The 20,245-nt window shown below is 39.8% G+C and overlaps 1 protein-coding gene across 1 annotated transcript in view; it reads left to right on the top strand.

The window, feature by feature from the left end:
• Positions 1-300: 300 nt before the first annotated feature.
• The window catches only part of FHOD3 (formin homology 2 domain containing 3), a 219,512-nt gene continuing 199,567 nt past the window's right edge, over positions 301-20,245 (top strand). Inside the window, exons 1-2 of the mRNA XM_058181693.1 lie at positions 301-409; positions 5,124-5,188. The gene's annotated coding sequence lies outside the window, so the exon portion shown is untranslated. The remainder of the gene's footprint in view (positions 410-5,123; positions 5,189-20,245) is intronic.

Here is a 20,245-nt window from a genome sequence, read left to right on the forward strand (position 1 = left end):
GTTAACACACATGCTAGAATATTTTATTTGTATGAATTAGTGTTGCTTTTTTAAAAAAAAAAATCTTAAAAGGTATTTTAAATTGCAGTTAAACAAGTAGTCCTATGGTAGGAATCATAATTACGCTAATCTTTCTAATTTAGCATTTTTTAAATTATTTGCTAAGAAGAGTAGATAGTGTAGAGTGCAAAGTAAAAATGTAACCGTTTCATTTTTCCTAGCTGTAGTGTTAATGTAAGTTGGTTTGCTGAATGGAAGTGTTATTGCAACAATGATTTCTAAATTGTTAAATTCTTTTTCAGCTTGATGATTGTGCACTGCAGTTGTCTCACAATGGTACCTACTTGGATTTAGAATCTACTCTAGCTGAGCAAAAGGATGAGTTGGAAGGTTTCCAGGGGGAATTTGGGTAAGGAAATAATTATGTTTATCCATCTATAATTAGAGTTAGTAGAATGCTTTTATAACATCACATGTTTTAATACAAGCTTTAAGAACAGTTTTATTGTAATTTTACAGTGAATTGCACAAAATTGATGATATTTCAATGTGATGTAGTTTATACATTTTGCAAAAAAATCAGATGATCAAACTGTGTTTTGGTATAGAATGATATGCATATTATTCCAATTTTTACCAAAATGCCCCTTAGCAAACAATGAGTTTATTTAATGACTTTGCTTTACAACCAGATTTACATAACTACCAAGTGATTTGCTTAATGACCACTGCAAAAAACGGTCATAAAATTGGGTCAGTCATAGGATTATTCACTTCATGACTGTCACAACTTACAGCTATAATGGGCAGGTTCCATTATGGTCAAGGGCTACCTTTATAAATCTGTTTTGAGTTTGGAAGACTAATATTACTTGAAAACGTTAAGCTGAAACAAAGAAGTTTTTACAGCAGCAGATATTTTTATATGATGTATTAGAGATTAGTGGTATTGCAAAACCAATCTGTTCAACTCAAGTTCTTGGCCAGTTATCTTGGAAAAGCTTGACCTTGTGGCTCTTGAGGAAATGGACCTATGAGGTATGAGTGCAAGCAGCTGTGTAATAGATGTTTTCAAATCCATGTTCCTCCTCACTTGTAAAAGCTTCCTGGGAGGTGAAATGCAAGTTGGTTCTGATAGTGATTAATTCTTCTCTGTGGGAGAGGTGGTGACCTAGCCTTCGTAACAGACTATATCTATACGCCTCTCTATTGGATAATGTTTGTCCTATCTCCAATTTCCCTTTCTGGGGAAGATTTTGAGAAGTGATTGCATTGCAGGTCCGAAGGTTCCTGGATAAAATGGATTATCCAATCAGGATGCATGTCTAGATATGGGACAGAAATGACATTGGTCATACTTTTTTATGAACTCTAGTTAGGGGTGAGTTGGGGCAATGCATTCATCCTATCTCTACTTGACTTCTCTGTGGCACTTGATTTCATCGAACGTGGTATCCTTCTGGAGCGGCTTTGGGGGTTGGGAGTATGTGGCTGTGGGTTGTTCTTGGTTCAGTTATTTCCTTGGTTGTCGTACTCAGTTGGTTTTGATAGGAAACAAAAGGTTCAGCTTTCATCCCCTGCTCTGCGAGTTCTATAGGGCTCAATATTATGTCCATCTCTGTTATCATCTACAAGAAGTTGCTGGGTGAGATCATCCACCACCATGGGTTGTGATACTATCAATATGTTGATGGCACACAGGTATACAGTATGTCTCAGCCCATCATGAATTAAGTGGTGTTGTGACCTCCCTCTTGCAATGTCCAGGGCTGATTAGGGAGCAATGGGCTGAAAATGAACCCTGGCATGATGGAAAGACTTCGGGTTTGGAGTTCATCGGTCCAAGAAGAACTGCCACCTTGGTCTTGGGTAGAATTGGTCCAGCCAGACCTGATGTGTATTCATAACTTCTACCCAAAATGCAGATGGCGATCCTAGCCAGGTGGGCCTTGGTTGTGTGTCACTTACATCCAGGTTGTGGGTGTGTGCTAGGCTGTGTGTCAAGTTACACCCTTTCCTAGACCAATAATCCCTGCTCATATTTACCCATGACCTAGTCACCTTCTGCCTTGACTATTGTAAAGGGCTGCATTTGGAAAGTATCCAGAAGCACCAATTGGTTCAAAATACAGTGGCTACATGGTTTTGTGCAAGCCTAGATCTGCACATGTATTACCTTTTCTGATAGGAGTTGCATTAGTTGCTCATTTGCTTCTTAGTGCAAGGTGCTTGTTGTTTCCTTCGAAGTCCTACATGGCTTGGAACCAGGTTATTTGAAGGACAGTCTTTTCCCAGTCATATTGTCCAACACTATGGAGCGGTGGTGGCAGTAATGTTGCCAATCCCCTCCTAAGGAGGTCCATTTATTGGCAGCAAGAAGAGCCTTCTTAGTAGTGGCTCCATTCATCATCTCTGTAGAGATAAGATTGTACTCCACTTTGAGTCTTTAAAAAGTCCTTAAAAACATGGTTCTGCCAACAGACCTGGGGGACCCTGGGTGTAATGGCTGGCTTGATTGTTTCCCAGGAAGTTAGGGGTTATTGGTTTATATACTGTACTGACTTACAGCAGAAATTCTGTTCCCAATTGCGATCATAAATCAAGGAGTACCTGTACCAGCAAAATTAGGTAAAATTCACCACTAACAGGGAGATAGAGAGAATCTCAAAATTCTGTTAGAGCAGAAGCCAAACTTTTTGAATGGGTTGAAACATGGAAATATATGGGAATCAGATATTCTTTACCTCTGATTTTATAGTTGTCCAACTGACATAGAGTACCACTGATTTTGAATTCAACCCAAATTAGAGAAATGTCTATGAAAATATTTCATAAACTGCATTTATCATCAGGAAAATTTAACATAATAAATTATGTTATCAGTTCCATATGTTTGAAACAATATAAAAAACAAATACATATTAACATAGGTAGTGATTTGGTAAATTTGTTTAATTATTTTAGGTTAACTTTGTGAAAATATAAATTGGTTAAATCACAACTCAGAATTATACAAATCAATATGGTCTTATTAAGGATGTTTTTGTTTGTTTGGTAGTATGCTTTGATGAGACAAATCATACTATGAGCATAAAAAATTGATTGGGTTGGGGAGGTGCTGGTTTTTAGCCAGAAACTGGTAGAAAACAGGAAAGGGTATCTATCTGTTGGTATTGTTATAATGTAGATGCTGATTTTTATTCTACGTAGGTCAAACATCAATTATAATATGTACAACAAAAGCATGATAGCAATAATAATAACACTTAGACTTTACACTTTACAGCCTTCTCTAAGTGGTTTGCAGAGTCAGCATATTTTCCCCAACAATCTGGATCCTCATTTTACTAACCTCAGAAGGTTGGAAGGCTGATTCAACCTTGAGCCGCTGAGATTCTCAGCCAAACTTCTGGCTGCCTGCAGTACTGCATTCTAACTATTGCGCCACCATGGTTCTTGATGACTGTTTACTATTCAGTTCTTGGTTCCTAAAAATTTAATTGTATTATCTTCATTATACTGTAAATAAAATTAAATAGTGTATAATTATACTTAAATATCTAAAGTGAAAATTATATTATTGATACTGTGCCATTGTACTGTCTGTCTTGATATTCATATATTAATTCAATTTTAACAGTTATCTTTAGTTTTAAAAGAATAGATGATACTTAATTTTGTAGCTACAGATTTTAGCATAGGAAAGGGGCGGAAAGCAAGAGAATAATATGGAAGACTGGGTGTAAGTCTGTTTTATTAGAACAGTAAAATTGCAAAAGTTGTACAAAATATTATTTTGGTTAAATATTAGGTAACATTTTTTAACACTATGGACTATAGAATCAGGAAGGCAGAGAAGGATGCCCAGTTAACTTCCCTGCCTCCTCAGAAATCCATTTTGAGGATGCAGGTTGGAGGGGAGGGACAAGGTTTGTTTAAAAAGTCAACTCCTGCACAAAATTGAAGTCCAGATCTTGGCTTTTCCTGTCAGAGTCCAAGGAGTCGGTAAATAACTTAGGCAGATAACAAACCCAAGCTTAGGTATGGGGGATACAACAAATGCAATTGGTAAAGAAGACAGGATGCATAAATTTTATTTGCTGCTCCCCAGGGTATGTACTATATCAGTGATGTGTTTCTCAATGACACAAATATTGCAATTTGAGCCTCCTACACTTAGAACCCAAAATATATCAAACTTTTCCTATTGTCCAACTGAAACTGTAGGAGGAGGTATCTATGGAGATTCTCGGTCATTCAGATCATAGTTGTCTCAAAGATGCTTTTTCAAAAGGCGTTTGGACTATGATTTTTTTTCCTTGACGAGGAGATAGGTCAGATGAAAGTGCTAAAGGGCATAACAGATATTCAGTGACCAAAAGGCATTGGTATAAAACAAGGATGTTTATAGTGAGTGGAAAAGACATCTGAACTGCTACCTAACTAGTAAACTTCAAATTTTGTTTGATCCACTTGGTAGTAAGGATCAGCTGCAGGTTTGTAAGAAACTTTGAACTGGTTAAGCTATTTTTTGAGAAGTTACCATGCCTACATTTTCTGAAGAAAATTTGAAGCATCTGGAATGGAGGAAAGAAAAGAAGACTATAACCTTAACCCTAACTAAACTCCTGAGTGAGGCCTGAACAAGTGATATGCAAATATAAGTATGAATACACAAACAAAACCATAGGCAGAAGTTCAGACAATTGGGCCTGTTATTCGGAAATGTATTTTCTTTGTACTCATTATTTGAAATTCAGATATGTAAGTATGGATTCAGATATATAAGAAAATTTACGTACACCTGAATATTTCCAATTTTGGTTCAATATAGGATTGGGAAACTAGTAATAAAATAACACTTCTTTTCTTAATTCACAGTACAAATTGATCCAGATCAAATCTGTGATAAAAAATGCTTAAAACTTTTAGTAGAATTAAATGTTTAAATTCAAAATTCAGCTGCAGATATTATAATGCATATATACATGTATGATTTTTAATTGAAGAAATAGTATATCATTTTCTTTAAATTCACTAGATATCATAAGACTAGATAAATTATTTTTTTCTGTAATTACTCTTTACTATGCTTATCACATTTATTTATTTCTTCTCCCCAGTAGGGGCAAAAAACACAGCATAATTCTGAGAACCCAACTTTCAGTCAGAGTCCATGCCTGCATTGGTAAGTGTGCATAGTAAGTTTTAAATAGAAATATGTACGAAGTAGAAATATTCTTAAAGTGGAAATATTCTTAAAGTAAGAATCTATGTGGTTGGAATAATATTATCTTTCATTTGCCATTTTGAAACTACTGAAAATAGCATGCTACAAACCATATTGGCTAGCAAAATATAATTTATCTGTTTAATGAGTAATAAAAGGAAAATAATTATAACAAATCATTTAGAATAAACTGTTTCAGAGTTTTATAGTTATTTTTTTTTATTCACATTTATATCCCGCCCTTCTCCGAAGACTCAGGGCGGCTTACATTGTGTAAGACAATAGTCTCATTCTATTTGTATATTTAAGTCAACTTATTGCCCCCGCCAACAATCTGGGTCCTCATTTTACCTACCTTATAAAGGATGGAAGGCTGAGTCAACCTTGGGCCTGGTGGGACTAGAACCTGCAGTAATTGCAAGCAGCTGTGTTTAATAACAGGCTTCTTACAGCCTGAGCCACACCGTGGCCCATATTTATGGGGTTTCTGTCTTATTCCATAGTTGTTAAACTGTGAATTTTATGGGCACATTGTTTTCAGAATGTATAAAAGTTTCATTTTTGTGAATAAGAATATCATTTAGTTTATAGGCAGTCCTTGACAACTAATTGTGTAGCAAAACAATAATTATGCATACCTTGTTATAGGGAGTTGATCTCCTTAGGCCACACACTCTACACAAATACACATCATCTGATTTGATCAAAATACTCACTTGCCTAATAATTGTGCACACAGTGTAAAAAAATTAAGAGCTGAACCTGATTTTCAGTATTAAATGAAATGTTGCTAGCATCTGTTTTGTATTTGCCAGTGGTGTGTAAATACAATGCCTAAATATTTGAAAACCAAACTTATTCTTTCAGCTTATTTTTTAATTGCCTCATGTAGATCATGGGATGCTTTAAGTGTAAACATCAATTTTAGAATAATCTATTAATAACCATTGGCAGAATTTGGTAAGCACATACAGCATCTGCCTCAAGTCTTTATTTCTGAGTGAAGTACTGCATTATCAATATAGAAGAGGAGTGAAACACATCTACTGATCAATTTTGGAGGATTAATGGCTGGATTACTCAATTTCTCTCAAAGCAAGATAATGAGCAAATTAACTAATGAAGTGCCAAAATGAACTTTTGTCTGACTTCTCTTCCAACTGGAATTTCTGTTACACCACTGGCAAATGCATTACACATGCTAATGTTTAATGCTGAAAATCTGTTTCAGCTCTTTAGTCTTTCCATATCATAAAATAAACTCAGCTTTTTCAGAGTCCATGTGCATTACATTACACTTTGAGCCAAGAGTTTGCTTAAAATTTGTATGTTATTAAAGTAGATGTATATCTATGGAGTGCAAAGAAGTAGAAGAAAACAATAGAATAGGGAAGACCAGAGATCTCTTCAAGAAAAATTGAGATATGAAGGGAACTTTTCATCCAAAGATGGACGTGATAAAGGACCAAAATGGCAGGGACCTAACAGAGGCAGAAGAAATTAAGAAGAGGTGGCAAAATTACACAGAAAAACTATACAAGAACGAGCTTAACATCCCACGATGGGGTGGTCATTGACCTCGAATCAGACATCCTGGAATGTGAAGTCAAATGGGCCTTAGGTAGTCTGAGCAACAACAAAGCTAGTGGAGGTGACAGTATTCCAGCTGATCTATTCAAAATCTTAAAAGACGATGCAGTAAAAATGCTACACTCAATTTGTCAGCAAATTTGGAAAACTCAAGGATGGCCACAGGATTGGAAAATGTCAGTTTACATTCCAAAGAAGGGCAATGCCAAAGAATGTTCAAACTATCACACCATTACACTCATATCACATGCTAGTAAAGTTATGCTCAAAATCTTATAAGCTAGGCTCCAGTAGTAGCCTAGACCAGTCGATCGTATTTGTCTCTTGAGAAACCTATATGTGGGTCAAGAAGCAACAGTGAGAACTGGACATGGAACCACTGATAGGTTCAAAATTGCGAAAGGAGTTCAGCCAGGCTGTATACTGTCGCCCTGCCTATTTAACTTATATTCAGAGCACAGCATGAGAAAGGCAGGGCTACATAAATCACAAATTGGAATTAAGATTGCCGGGAGAAATCTCAACAATCTCAGATATGTAGATGACACCACTCTAATGGCAGAAAGTGGCAGAAAGTGAAGAGGAACTAAAGAGCCTCTAGATGCAGGTGAAGGACGAGAGTGCAAAAGTTAGCTTGAAACTCAACATTAAGAAAACTAAGATCATTGTATCCAGCCCTGTCCTGGCAGATAGATGGAGAAGAAATGGAGGTAGTGACAGATTTTATTTTCCTGTGCTCCAAGATCACCTCAGATGGGAACTACAGCAAAGAAATTAAAAGACGCTTGATCCTGGGGAAGGAAAGCTATGGCAAACTCAGATAGCATACTAAACAGCGGAGACATCACCCTGCCAACAAAAGTGCATATAGTGGTTTTCCCAGTTGCAATGTATGGCTGTGAAAGTTGGACCATAAGAAAGGCTGAGCACTAAAGAATTGAGGCCTTTGAACTCTGGTGCTGGAAAAGACTCCTGCGAGTCCCTTGGACTGCAAGTCGATCAAACCAGTCAGTTCTAGAGGATAAGTGGCCTTTAGAAGGCCAGATTCTGAAGATTAAACTCAAATATTTTGGCTACCTAATGAGAAGGAAAGACTCACTGGAGAAGAGCCTAATGCTGGGAAAGATTGAGGGCAAAAGAAGAAGGGGACGACAGAGAATGAGGTGGCTGGAGGGAATCACTGAAGTAGTTGGCGTGAGATTAAATGGACTCCGGGGGATGGTAGAGGACAGGAAGGCCTGGAGGAACATTGTCCATGGAGTCGCAATGGGTTGGATATGACTTTGTGATTAACAACAACAACAATGTATCTATGGAAGCTTTCTTTTTATACTGTAGAACAGTTCTCCCATAGTTTGGGTCTTGATACTAGGTCAAAGGCAAACCCGAGATCAATATAAGCATCATAAAGTACTGAATGTGCTCTAAAAGTTATTGCGGGTCTAGGTAATACTGTAAAGCTAAAGCATAGTCCAAGACAGTGTGCCCTTCCTAAAAGCTATTTTTTCTATGTAGGAGTTATCTGAATAAAGCCTAGTAAGATGGAATTTTAATTCTGCGTCCAATAAAGATTAAAAGGGAAGGCAAGGCATCAATCCAAATTATTAAGAAGGTGATGCCATGATAAAAATAATGAACTAGTTATTTGGCTATTCTAGTAACCTTGGGACATTATATGGAGAATGAAGTTTATTTAAAATCCAGTCTTAGGAGAGAAAGACTCATTAGAAGAATAAAGCATCCTGAAGAGATCCGCCCACATATTAGCTTTTTGCCTTACTAGAAATATATATGCAATGCATTGATGTTCTTCATTATTTTGTGTAAATAGAAGTGACTAAAGCAATTTTTGTTGAATGAGAAGAATAAGGTATAAGTGTTATTGATTTGATGAGACAGAGGGAGGGACAAGGGGAAGGAAGGACGGAAGGAGGGAGGGAGGAATAGATACATTTTACGTTGTACATTCGTAGTGTCTCCTAATAACGTAGGGGGGAAAGCTGTAGAGCAGGGGTGCCTGACCCACTACTGGGCTGTAGCCCACTTGCAACTGTGTGAGCGGTGGGCCATTGTGCATGCGCAGCTCAGCTTGTAATCAAGCTGCATGCACATGTGCGCCAGCCTGCTGCTCACATGGCCTGGTTCCCCTCTGCCCCAGCTTGGTTCTCCTATCCCCCCCCCCAGCCAGGCCTCCAAACCACAAAGGTTGGGGATCACTGCTTTAGAGAATCATAGCCTATTGGTGGAGATAATGCCGGCTGGCGGCCCCCAGGGGGAGGGCCTTCTCTGTGGGGGCTCCTACCTTATGGAACAAGCTTCCCCCTGGACTCAGACAAATACCTGACCTCAGGACCTTCCGCCGCGAACTCAAAACCTACTTATTTCGTCTTGCTGGACTCACTTAAATTTTATATTATTAAATTGATTTATGGGTTTTTAAATTTTGTTAGTAAATTTTAGTGGGAATATTTTTATCTATAAGTAGCCAAATTAAATAGGTTTTTTAAGGGTTGTTTTTAGTTTTGTACTGTTGTTTGCTTTCTGTATTTTACTTGTGGCTGTACACCGCCCTGAGTCCTTTGGGAGAAGGGCGGTCTATAAATAAAATTATTATTATTATTATTATTATTATTATTATTATTATTATTATTATTATTATTATTATTATTATTATGTGGATAATACTGAGCTAGATAAACTAATGATCTGAATTGGTATGAATAGGATATAAGAATTTAAAAAGAATGCAAAGTTGACTATTTTCTTTTTAAAAAATCTGCTTGGAGCAAACTCTGTTTTTTCCATTTATTTTCTGTAATTAAAGAATATCACAGGAAATGACAGTTTTGCACCAGATTGCATTGTCAGACTGCACGAGGAATATTATGTTAGATTTAATTGCCACAATACAGGAAGGACACTGAAGATCTGCACTTGAAGGGTGCAGAGAACAACAATGAAGAATGGTGAATCTAAACTGGGAATAATTAAAGGGAATGGTTATTCTTTTTAGCCTAAAGAATAAAAGATGTGGATAGCAATATTCCAATATTTGAAGGCATAGAAAAAGTTTTATATCTGTAGTTCCTGAGAGTAGAACAAAAACATAGGAAGATCCAGATTCAAAATGACAGTTTTTCTGACCATGAGAGCTCTTGCACTGTGGAACAGCCTGCTTCCTGGAGTTATGGGTGTTCCATTACTGAAGCTTTATTTATTTTATTTTATTTTATTTTATTTATTTATTTATTTATTTGTCAAATACAACAGTATATATAAATATAAGCATGAAATAACCATACGAATTGGATACAATCGAAGGGAACATTAAGACAGGAACGGTAGGCATGCTGGTGCTCTTATGCACGCCCCTTATAGACCTCTTAGGAATGGGGTGAGGTCAATAGTAGATAGTCTTTGGTTAAAGCTTTGGGGATTTTGGGAAGAGACCACAGAGTCAGGTAGTGCATTCCAGGTATTAACAACTCTGTTACTGAAGTCATATTTTCTACAATCAAGATTGAAGCGGTTCACATTAAGTTTAAATTTATTGTGTGCTCGTGTATTGTTGCGATTGAAGCTGAAGTAGTCTTCGACAGGAAGGACATTGTAGCAGATGATTTTATGAGTTATACTCATAAAAAGTTATACACACAGTTATACTTCCAAAGAAAGTTTGGACAGCTATGTGTCTGAGATATTTATTTGTCTGAGGGTATCTTTCTCTATTTTTCTAAGAACAGTAGGAGCCCCAAAAGAGTTAACAGATTGCAGCAGGAAAAAAAATATATCAGTAGATGTATTTCTTTATAAACTGTTAGCAATTGGCTTATTTTAAGATTTAATGATAAATTGTAACTTGATGAACAGCTATTCAAAATATAGTAAAAATAGAGGTTATTTCAAGTTTTAGTAAGAACTAATTATATGAAAACTATAATCAAACATCTACTTAGTAGAATACAAATGGCATACTATTAGGTGATATATTACAAATTTTTATAGCAAAAAATTGTTTCAAAACATTTCTCAACATTTCTTTAGAAAAATACAGCATGTAAGCAGAAGGTTTTATAGAACTATTAGGAGAAAATGCTGCATCATAATATCTCATTTTCCTTTTTCTTTTCCTAATGCTTGCTTGCCTGTTAGTCTGTCATCTATCCATCTATCCATCACCTTCAGGATGTTTTGTATAATTGAGATTCTCAGCACTCAAAAGAGATTACTCCTTCCTGCAACAGTTTCTTATCCTCATTTATTTCTCTTCTTTGAGGTGGGATTTAAAGATCTTTGATGGCTTTTACATATAAAACAATGAGTCAGTTCAGAAGCTGTAGTGTGAAAGTCATCCCTGTCAAATTAGTAAGTTGGATAATAGTAGGATAATAGCAAAAGTTGGGGGTGGCTTTATGTGGATGTCTCTCTTAAAAACGTGATGGCAATGGGAACTATTCTAAAAAGAAATATATATTAGGTCAGATACAAATATATTAAAAGAAGCTTATAGGAGAATTCTTATAAAAATAATTTTATAAAAAGCTTATGGGAAAAATTTGATAGGATAAAACTCATGACTGGAATGTACTGCTAAAGGATATGAACTGTTCAAAAGAAACAGACCTAACAAAAGAGCAGGTGGAGTTGCATTATATGTAAAAAGTCACTACACCTCTATAGAAATGCATAAAACTAGAGGATGAAAGCCTCCTTGAATGCATATGGGTTAATATAAAAGGAGAAAAAAAGAATGACATTGCTATAGGCCATGGGTGTCAACCTCGATCGTGTCACATGATGTATCGTGATTTATCACGACATTTTTTGCCTTTGTGGAGCTGGGGTGGGTATGACCTGTGCATGAAGCATCTGGCCCATGAGACGCCAGTTTGACAGGCCTGCTATAGGAGTATATTACAGGCTACCCAATCAAGCAGAAGAAATAGACAAACTTTTTGCTAATCAGTTACCGTATTTTTCGGCGTATAAGACGCACCAGAGTATAAGAAGCACCTTAATTTTGGGGGGAGGAAAACAAGAAAAAAACCAATTCTACCTCTGTCTACTGGCATTTAAGATGGCACTGCTACTTGCTTTCCCCGAAGAGACTCCTCGCATGCTGTGCAGGGAGTGTTGTGTCTCGCTCGCTCCCCCTGCCGCAGCCGGGCCCCTCTTATCTCCTGCCGGACGCTGATAGTTCGGAAGAATGTCCTGGAATGCCTCCAGCCCCCAGCCCTGGCACCATGCCCAGACAGGCCGAGCAAGACGAAGGGCCTGATGTGCCTTCAGCCCCCAGTCCTGGCACCATGCCCAGGCAAACGGAGCAACTAAACCCCCCCCCCCACAGCATGTGAGCCTGAAGAATGTGAAGCCAGTCATGAGCTAAGATTACCAACAGCTGGAGGCTGGAGAGATCCTCGCTTCCTAGAGAGGCAACATCAGCAAAAGGAAGGGAGGGGCAAGCCTGGATAAGTGCTGAGTCATGGAGCCACACCCCATGGCCTATATAAAGGATCTGCTTTCTGGCATTCTCTGAGTCAGGCAAAGTCTAACTTGGATTGCTGAAGTCACTTCCTGGTCTCCTGCCTGCCTTGAGAACTCTGATAGGACTTTGGCAGAGCTGCAGAGGACTTCCCCGACCCGGCCGTCAGTGGAGGAGTGGGACACGACAGGGAGGATCGGAATGAGCCTCTTCGGGATAGTCTGGGGGCGGGGGAATCTGCCCGGCAGCTTCGGTGAACAAGGTGGGCCCCATGGTTCGCAGCTGGCCACTCAGCGGGCAGCTCAGGGCAGACAATGGCCAGAATGACTTCACTCCCTCTCTGATGTCTCGAAACATCACTCCTTGGCAGCTCAGGGCAGCTCTACCTGAGAAACGCCCGATTCCTTGGCTTGCACCTTGCCTCTCCAGATTTGCCACATTTGTCAGTTTCCTCCCACCCATCTCCACCCCCTTGCACCTTGCCCAGCACTGTTTTTGGAGCTGCCTCTGGAGAGGCGAGGTGTGACCCGAGGAATCCACATTGACAAAAGCGGCGACCACCCATGAAATCTCAGGGAGATTGCCTTCCTTCCCAAAGCATCAGCACCCCCAGCTCCTCAGCCTCTCCTCCTCCAACACCAACCACAGCGTGTGCAGTTAAGAGCGTGCCTCTTCCTCCTCCCCTTCAAATGACCCCCGCCCCCATTCCCTGCTATGCTATGCAGAGCGCTTTCCTCCCTGAATCCAAAAGCACGCTGTGCGGCTTGGGCTGCCACCTGAAAATGCTTTCCTCCCTGCTTCCCCGAAGCACATTGAAGGGAACCGGCTGGCACCTGAAATGCGGCTATGCGAATTGCATCCAACCAACAGACGGCGGTGCTGGAAAGGAGGGATGTTTCGCTTTAGGGGCTCCCAGGCACGGAGATGGCTTAGGCGGTGGTGGTGGTGGCTCCTCACATTGCTGGCAAGTGAAGTCATTATGGCCACTATCTGCCCTGAGTTGTCTGCTGGGCGGCCAGAGGGGGAACCAGCTGCAAACTGTGAGGTCTGCCTCAGTTGTTCACTGAAGCTGCCGGCAGATTCCCCCTCTCCCAGTCGCTCCCGAAGAGGCTCATTCTTCAGGCTGTGCCCTGACCCAGATCCCAGCTGCCTGGAACCGCCCGAAAATACAACACACGGAGGTCGAAAATGTCCTAAGGGTGGGGGCTGGTGGGTGGGTGGGGCTACATTCGTAGTATGACACACCCAGATTTTTGCCCTCTTTTGGGGGTAAAAAGATGCATCTTATACTCGGAAAAATAAGGTAACTATTCAGTTAGTTAACTGCCAATCAGTTAACTAATCAGTTAACTAATGTATGTAGGAAATACATCACAGTAGTAATGGAGGACTTGGGAACAAAACTGGGAAAGAAACTTTGCATCAAGCATGAGATCAAACAGGTTCCTTAACAAGCTGACAACTTTGCAACCAAAGGGGTAAAGGAGGGAACTAGAGGATAAGCTATAATGGAATTAATTCTTACTAACAGAGATGAAGTGATAGAGGGGGGTTGAAGTTGCAGGAACTTTGGGGGAGAGTGACCATGTCATATTGGAATTCATTATTGCAGACACAAGCAATACAACAAAATCAAACTAACTTCTTAGACTTTAAAAGAGCTGATTTGAACAAACTTAGAGTTAGGGAAGGATTCCCTGGATGAAAATCTTAAAGGGGGAAAATAACTCAATAAAGTTTGACTATACAAAGTTTTTTTTAAAAAATGGGCAAATCTCATTTGGAAATCTGATGGAAATCTGATAATGCATATTCCCCTCTTCATCCTGTAATTGTCGTATTAATTTTTTTCCCCTTCTAATTCTTCAAACCATCTCCCTGGTTTGTTAGCATGTTCAAAGAAATTCTGTCTGATCGATCTAAGTTTTTGGGCCATTTCTTCTTGTGCGATTAAATTTATTTTGTGCTTGGTAATTTCTTTTTCTCCTTCAATTTTCTCATTTAGGGATTCTTGCATCCTAAGTTCCAATTCTTCAAGTTTCCCCTGTAGCTTTATTTGTTGTTTCTTTTTTTCTTTATTCCTTCGCACCACGTATGCAATTGTTAAACCCCTAATATAAGTTTTAGTTGTATCCCATAAATTTTGTAGGGTTGTGTGTTCATTTAAATTTTCCTTTAAAAAAATATAGCTCTTTTTCTATCCCTTGAACATATTTTTGTTTTCTTTTAGAACCCTCTGATTCATGGTCCATTCCCCTCTCTTTTTTGTTCTTCCCTTCCATTTCACTATTAGAGGATTATGGTCCACCCATGCATTTGATGTTATTTCTACCTCCACTAAGTTTTTACCCAATTCCAAATCCATCCACACCATATCTATCCTGGACTATGAAATACGGGAATTGGAAAAGAAAGTATACTGAAAGCCAGAAAGTATTGGCATAAAATAAGGGAATTATTGGAAGAAATTACTGAACAAAAGATCGAACTGAAGCCAGAACTATTTTTATTGGGCATTATAGATGGGAAAATGACTAAAAAAATTCAACATATAATATTACATATACTAACTGCAACGAAAATCGTTTTTGCTCAAAATTGGAAACAGATTAATATTGCTTCAGAGGCAATGATAATAAGAAAAGTATAAGAGTGTGCAGAGATGGATAGGCTGACTATGGAATTTGAAAGAGAGAGAAGAATCGGAGTACTACCAAGTTTGGAGTAGATGGTAGGAGAATAGGAGTAAAATTTCTGTATAAGAACTATATAATATTGATGATAATATAATTGTATCATAGTTACGTGTAAATACTATAATTCAAACGACTGTATAATATAGGATAGTGAACCATAGAAATAGAACTTATGTAAATATGAATGTTATGGATGATATTAATACCAATAAGAAAATGATGTTATGAGTTAAAATGTGTGTTTTGTTTTTTAATGTTGAAAAAGTTTTATTAAACTTTTTAAGTATGTATGTATGTATGTATATTTGAAAATTCTGAAAAATGTGATTATAAAAGCCCAGACCATTACAATACCACTGGAAAACAAATATAAGAGGAAACCAACATAGATCATAGACCTCGAGTGCCTGTTTCTGTGCCATGGTGGTGGCCTGCCTGCTCTCGCTCCCACGCCCAGATGCCATGTTCTTATAGCCTGCATTTCTGAGCGCCTACCACAGCAGCCCTCGTGCAAGCATCACTGCCCCAGGGCTTCCTTGGCAGGGCGGCCACCAGTGGCAGAGAGGCCTCCATGCATGGCGGCCAGTAGTGGAGAACTACAACAGCAGGCCTGATGCACCCCGCAGCAGGCTCAGGTCTCGGCGGGAATGGCTGAGGTGCTGCAAATGTTGCCCACAGAAGCCCATTAGCCACCTGCGACCATGCTCAGCCATGGGCGAGGAGCATTGGCCATGGCTGAGCCGGCTGAGCTATGTCTGTTGGGACTGCCTGGCGTCTCGTTGTCAGGTGCCTGGAAAGAGTAAACTGGACATGCAGGAGGAAGGGAGGGCAGGCAAGAGTCCCATGGGGTTCCCTATCTCAGTAAGAGTCTGGCCTGATTGCCATCCAGTCCACTGACTCCTGAGGTGGAGGGGCTTCCCGGGCTTGCTAGGGGCACTCTAGTCGGGCAGCGCTAGGGTGGGGGGACTGTGGGGCGAAGCAGGGGGAAAGGGGAGGCCTCCGGCCACCGTCAACATAGAGTGGGAAGCACACTCCCAGAGTGGCTGCTGTCCTGGCTGGGGTTTGGAAGCCGCAGAGTTTGCGGGAGAGAAAGAAAGACTTCTGCTGCTTCTGCTTTTTGCTGCATGCAAGTAAAGTGGCAGAAGCAGCAGAAGTCTTTCTTTCTCTCCCCCAAACTCTGCCTTTGTGGCTTCCAAACCCCATCCAGGGCAGCGGCCGCTCTAAGAGTGTGCTTCCCATTCTTTGGTGACGGCTGGAGCTGGACCCTATAGGGAGAGCTGGCCCAGGCCATGGTGTCGTTCCCACTCCTCCGCTGACGGCCGGGTCAGGAAAATCCGAATCAGGCGTGCCTCTGCAGCTCTGCCGAAGTCCTAGCAAAGTCCTCAGGGCAGGCAGGAGACCAGAAAGTGACTTCAGCAAGATATGTTTAGACTTTGCCTGACTCAGAGAATGCCAGAAAGCAGATCCTTTATATAGGCCATGGGGTGTGGCTCCATGACTCAGCACTTATCCAGGCCTGCCCCTCCCTTCCTTCTGTTGCCTCCGCCTATCAAGTCTTCTGAACGAGGGTCACTCCAGTCGGCAGCTGTTGGCAATTGATCTCCCTCAGGCTCACATGCTGTGGAGGAGGGGGAGGGGTCTAGTTGCTCCGTTTGCCTCGGCATGGAGCCAGAGCTGGGGGCTGGAGGTACTCCCTCCTCTTCAGCCTGTCTGGACATGGAGCCAGGGCTGGGGCCGGGAGGCATACTAGGACATTCCTCCGTGTTCGGAAGCAGATAAGAAGGCCCCGGCTGTGGTGAGATCTGGCGAGACACAACACATGGCTTCTGCGCAGGTACTGGAGATGGGCGCCGGCGGCATTGGCTACGAGCTCCTCAAGCACCTGGTGCTTACTGGCTTCACCCACATTGACGTGTGGCCTGGAAGGCACGCGAGCATGGGGTGGGGACAGGCACTCGTGCAGCTTGGTGCCTTCGGGCTGCTTGCATTCTACACACACACACCGCAGGAGGAGGGGGCCTCTTGCACCCCCAAAATAATAAAGGCCAAGCCCTTATTTCAGGGTTCAAAAGAAAATAAGGCCCTGTCTTATTTTTGGGGAAACCACGGTGACTAATGCAGTGGTTCTTAACTTATAGTTCATGGACCCCTGGGATGGGCAATGATCATGAAGAGTCTGTAACATCTTTAGTAAATATTATGGTTTGATCGTCCATGGCCACAAAAGGTATTTAAAAGGGTTCAGTAGTGAAGAAAAGGTTGAGAACCAATGAACAAATGTATTTACCAGATATTTATCATATCAGTTCTTTTTCTGTTAAAAATGAGATAATAACATACAATACTTTTGTCTTCAATATCTAATTTAGCCAGTGGAATAAAAACTTTTGTTTACAGCTTTTAATTTTCAGAATTTTCATGGTAACAGAATTGGATTTTGATACTTTTATTTTTGTTTGTTTTATTTCTTAACAAGCAACGAGAAAGACAAAATGAAAACAACACTTCATAAGATTATCTGTAATTATCAGTAATTGGTCTTTAGGGTACCATTTCTGATGCAATTAACATGGTTATTCTCGCCAAGTAATGTATTTGTGCTGCCTCGTCAAACTAAGAAATGTGAAATAATATAATGGTTTCTAAGGCTCTAGATTCAGTTTGATGAAGTAAAAACAGGGAGATGTAAATGTACAGTTCAGTTAAAAGCTGGTAGAGATATAGTAACAATCCTACCTTAACCATAATTTTACAATCACATGTTACCTCTCCAAGTACACAATAGTGTATTTTCCTCCTATTATATCCACAGTTAAAGGAATTATTATTTGATCTCATACATGGTTATTAGTAATGAAAATTTATATTTAGTGAGGATCATAAATATGGGGTTCCACATGTAGTTTAACTTGCCTAACATTATAGGGACTTGAAAATATTCAGTATGGGATTGTCATACTAAATAGTAATGGAAATGTTGCCTTCACATTTGGATCACTTGAGTCTTTAAAATATTTTTCCCAGGTGATGTTCACGTGTCATGCCTGACAGATTTTTTCTAACAAGAGCATAACTCATAGTTTAAGTCGGAAAATTGTTTGAAATGGTTAAGTCTGAATTCTAGATGGGGGTTTCATAGGAGCCCTGGATACCAACCCAGAAAGTCTGTTTTCTTTATTGACCAGACAGTTACCCATGAGAGGCATCGAAATAGCATGTGAGGGCAGTATAGTTTGTCCTAACTTATGATCACAATTATTTTATGTGAGCAAAGCAGTCAAGTGAGATGTAATGTGACTGTTTTGTTCAATGACTGTAATCTTGATACTCCCTGTTGTAGTCATTAAATGAGAATTGTGATTCACTAAAGGGACAGAATCCCAAGTAAGAAGTATGGGGGGGCTACATCGGGGTGGGGGGAGACTTGGCACCCATTCTGGCCCTAAAAAGAGGCAGACAACCAGCAAAAAGCTTTCCAAAGCCACATAAGAAAAGAAAATAAATGTAGCAAACAGTCATACGAGAAGCTACGAGAGGTTTGGCTCCTAAAAGGAGTTAAATAAGCAGCAAAAAGTGCCAAGAAGGATAGAATCTGTCTTATTGGAGTTTGGAACCAGCATATTCTTTAGCCCCTTAAAACCAAAAGATGGTGATGTAACACTTGGAGATTGAGACATTGGTGGCTTTGACTCACCTGGTGTATTTCTGATACTAACACCAAAGAAAAGGAAAATGAAGCATAAAAAATGCCCAGTAGTGAGGAAAACCCTGTCTAGATTAGGGCCCTAGTGCCACATTCCAAAACCAAATGGCAAAGCCCTTGGTTGACTATGAAAAGCCCTGTTGCTTTGAAACACAAGGAAGAAAGCTTAATCATCCATCCACTGGTGACATTTTTCAGAAAGATGAATCCATGTTTATGGCTAGCTCTCTGTCCTGATTAGATGGCAGTCAGGAGAGTGCAGGCCTTTCCTTGCTTTTGCTAGGCTTCGGGAAAGCCCCCTGAATGCAAAGGCGACAGATCCAGGACGTGCTTCCCAGGACCTTTTCTTTCTTTACCTCCTGTCTCACCCACAAACGAACATGTTTTCAATAAAGAAAAAAGTTGTTGATCTTTTTCTCTCCTATCCCAACATTAGATGCTGAAGCTACACTACCTTCCAATCTTGACCCTTTTAACAACTTAATTATGCTGACATTACACTTGGAAAGAGAATGGCAAAAAAGACTTGATGAATGACCAGTAGACTTTAGAGTAGAGGAAAGGAATCTCCCAGATTCAATTTTTTAAGGATGGGACAATGAAGGAAGCAAAGAAAATATTTCTAGAAGTTGTTTAAAACTGAATAAAAAATTTCCATATTCAGTCCTGCAAACAGCCACGGCAGAAGCTGGACCCCCCACCCCCCCAAAAAAGAGGCAGATAAGCAACAAAAAGGCAGCAAAGATAATAAGATGTTTCTGCTTTGGCCATCTTGACTGATTGCAAAAGGTTAATATGGAACCGAGACCAAAGGAAGCTGAGTAATCTGTGTGGTTTGGGGCTTGTTTGCTGCTGTGCAAGGCAGTATGGCAGGGGCCAAAAGGGCAGAGATGGGAAGGAGAATAGTGGAGAGGGATCTGTAGTCTCCCTGCAATCTTAAGTGTGGACAACCTGCCAAGTAGCCAGATTTTGATCAGGTGAGCACAGGGGAGCTGCAGTGGCTGTAACTTCAGGGTTAGGGTTGTTCAATACCTTGGTAACTTCATACAGTCACTGAACAAACGGGAGTAAATTGAGGATTACCTATAGTTCTTTTCTTGCTGCTGTTGCTGTTGTTCCTCATTAGTTGATATTTCCAGACATCATGAGTTTCATAGCTTCATCCATATCTTTGTGTATGTAAGAATAGCAGCAATTGTAAGATTGCTTTTAAAATCTCAGCTATTTATTATTATAACTCATTTGGAAAATGGAGAATAAAAGTATGCAGAAGAAAAGAAACCAGAACAGTTTATCTGAGACTTGACCTATTAATCTGTTTACACTCAAGATTTTTTTGTCTCCAAAGAAGATTATATTAAATCCAAACACTTATTTAGACTTCTGCAAAATTCAGCTGTTGGCTTTCAATTCATTGATATGCACCTATTCAGTTTAGACTGTCTGGTTTATTGATTAAAAAAATAATAAAATGTACAATGATTAATTATCTAAAAAAGGTTAGATTTATTTATTTATTATTTAGGAGATTTATGTTGCTGCCT

Source organism: Ahaetulla prasina, chromosome 4, assembly GCF_028640845.1.
Source record: "Ahaetulla prasina isolate Xishuangbanna chromosome 4, ASM2864084v1, whole genome shotgun sequence".
In the NCBI taxonomy this organism is placed as follows: Eukaryota; Metazoa; Chordata; class Lepidosauria; order Squamata; family Colubridae; genus Ahaetulla; species Ahaetulla prasina.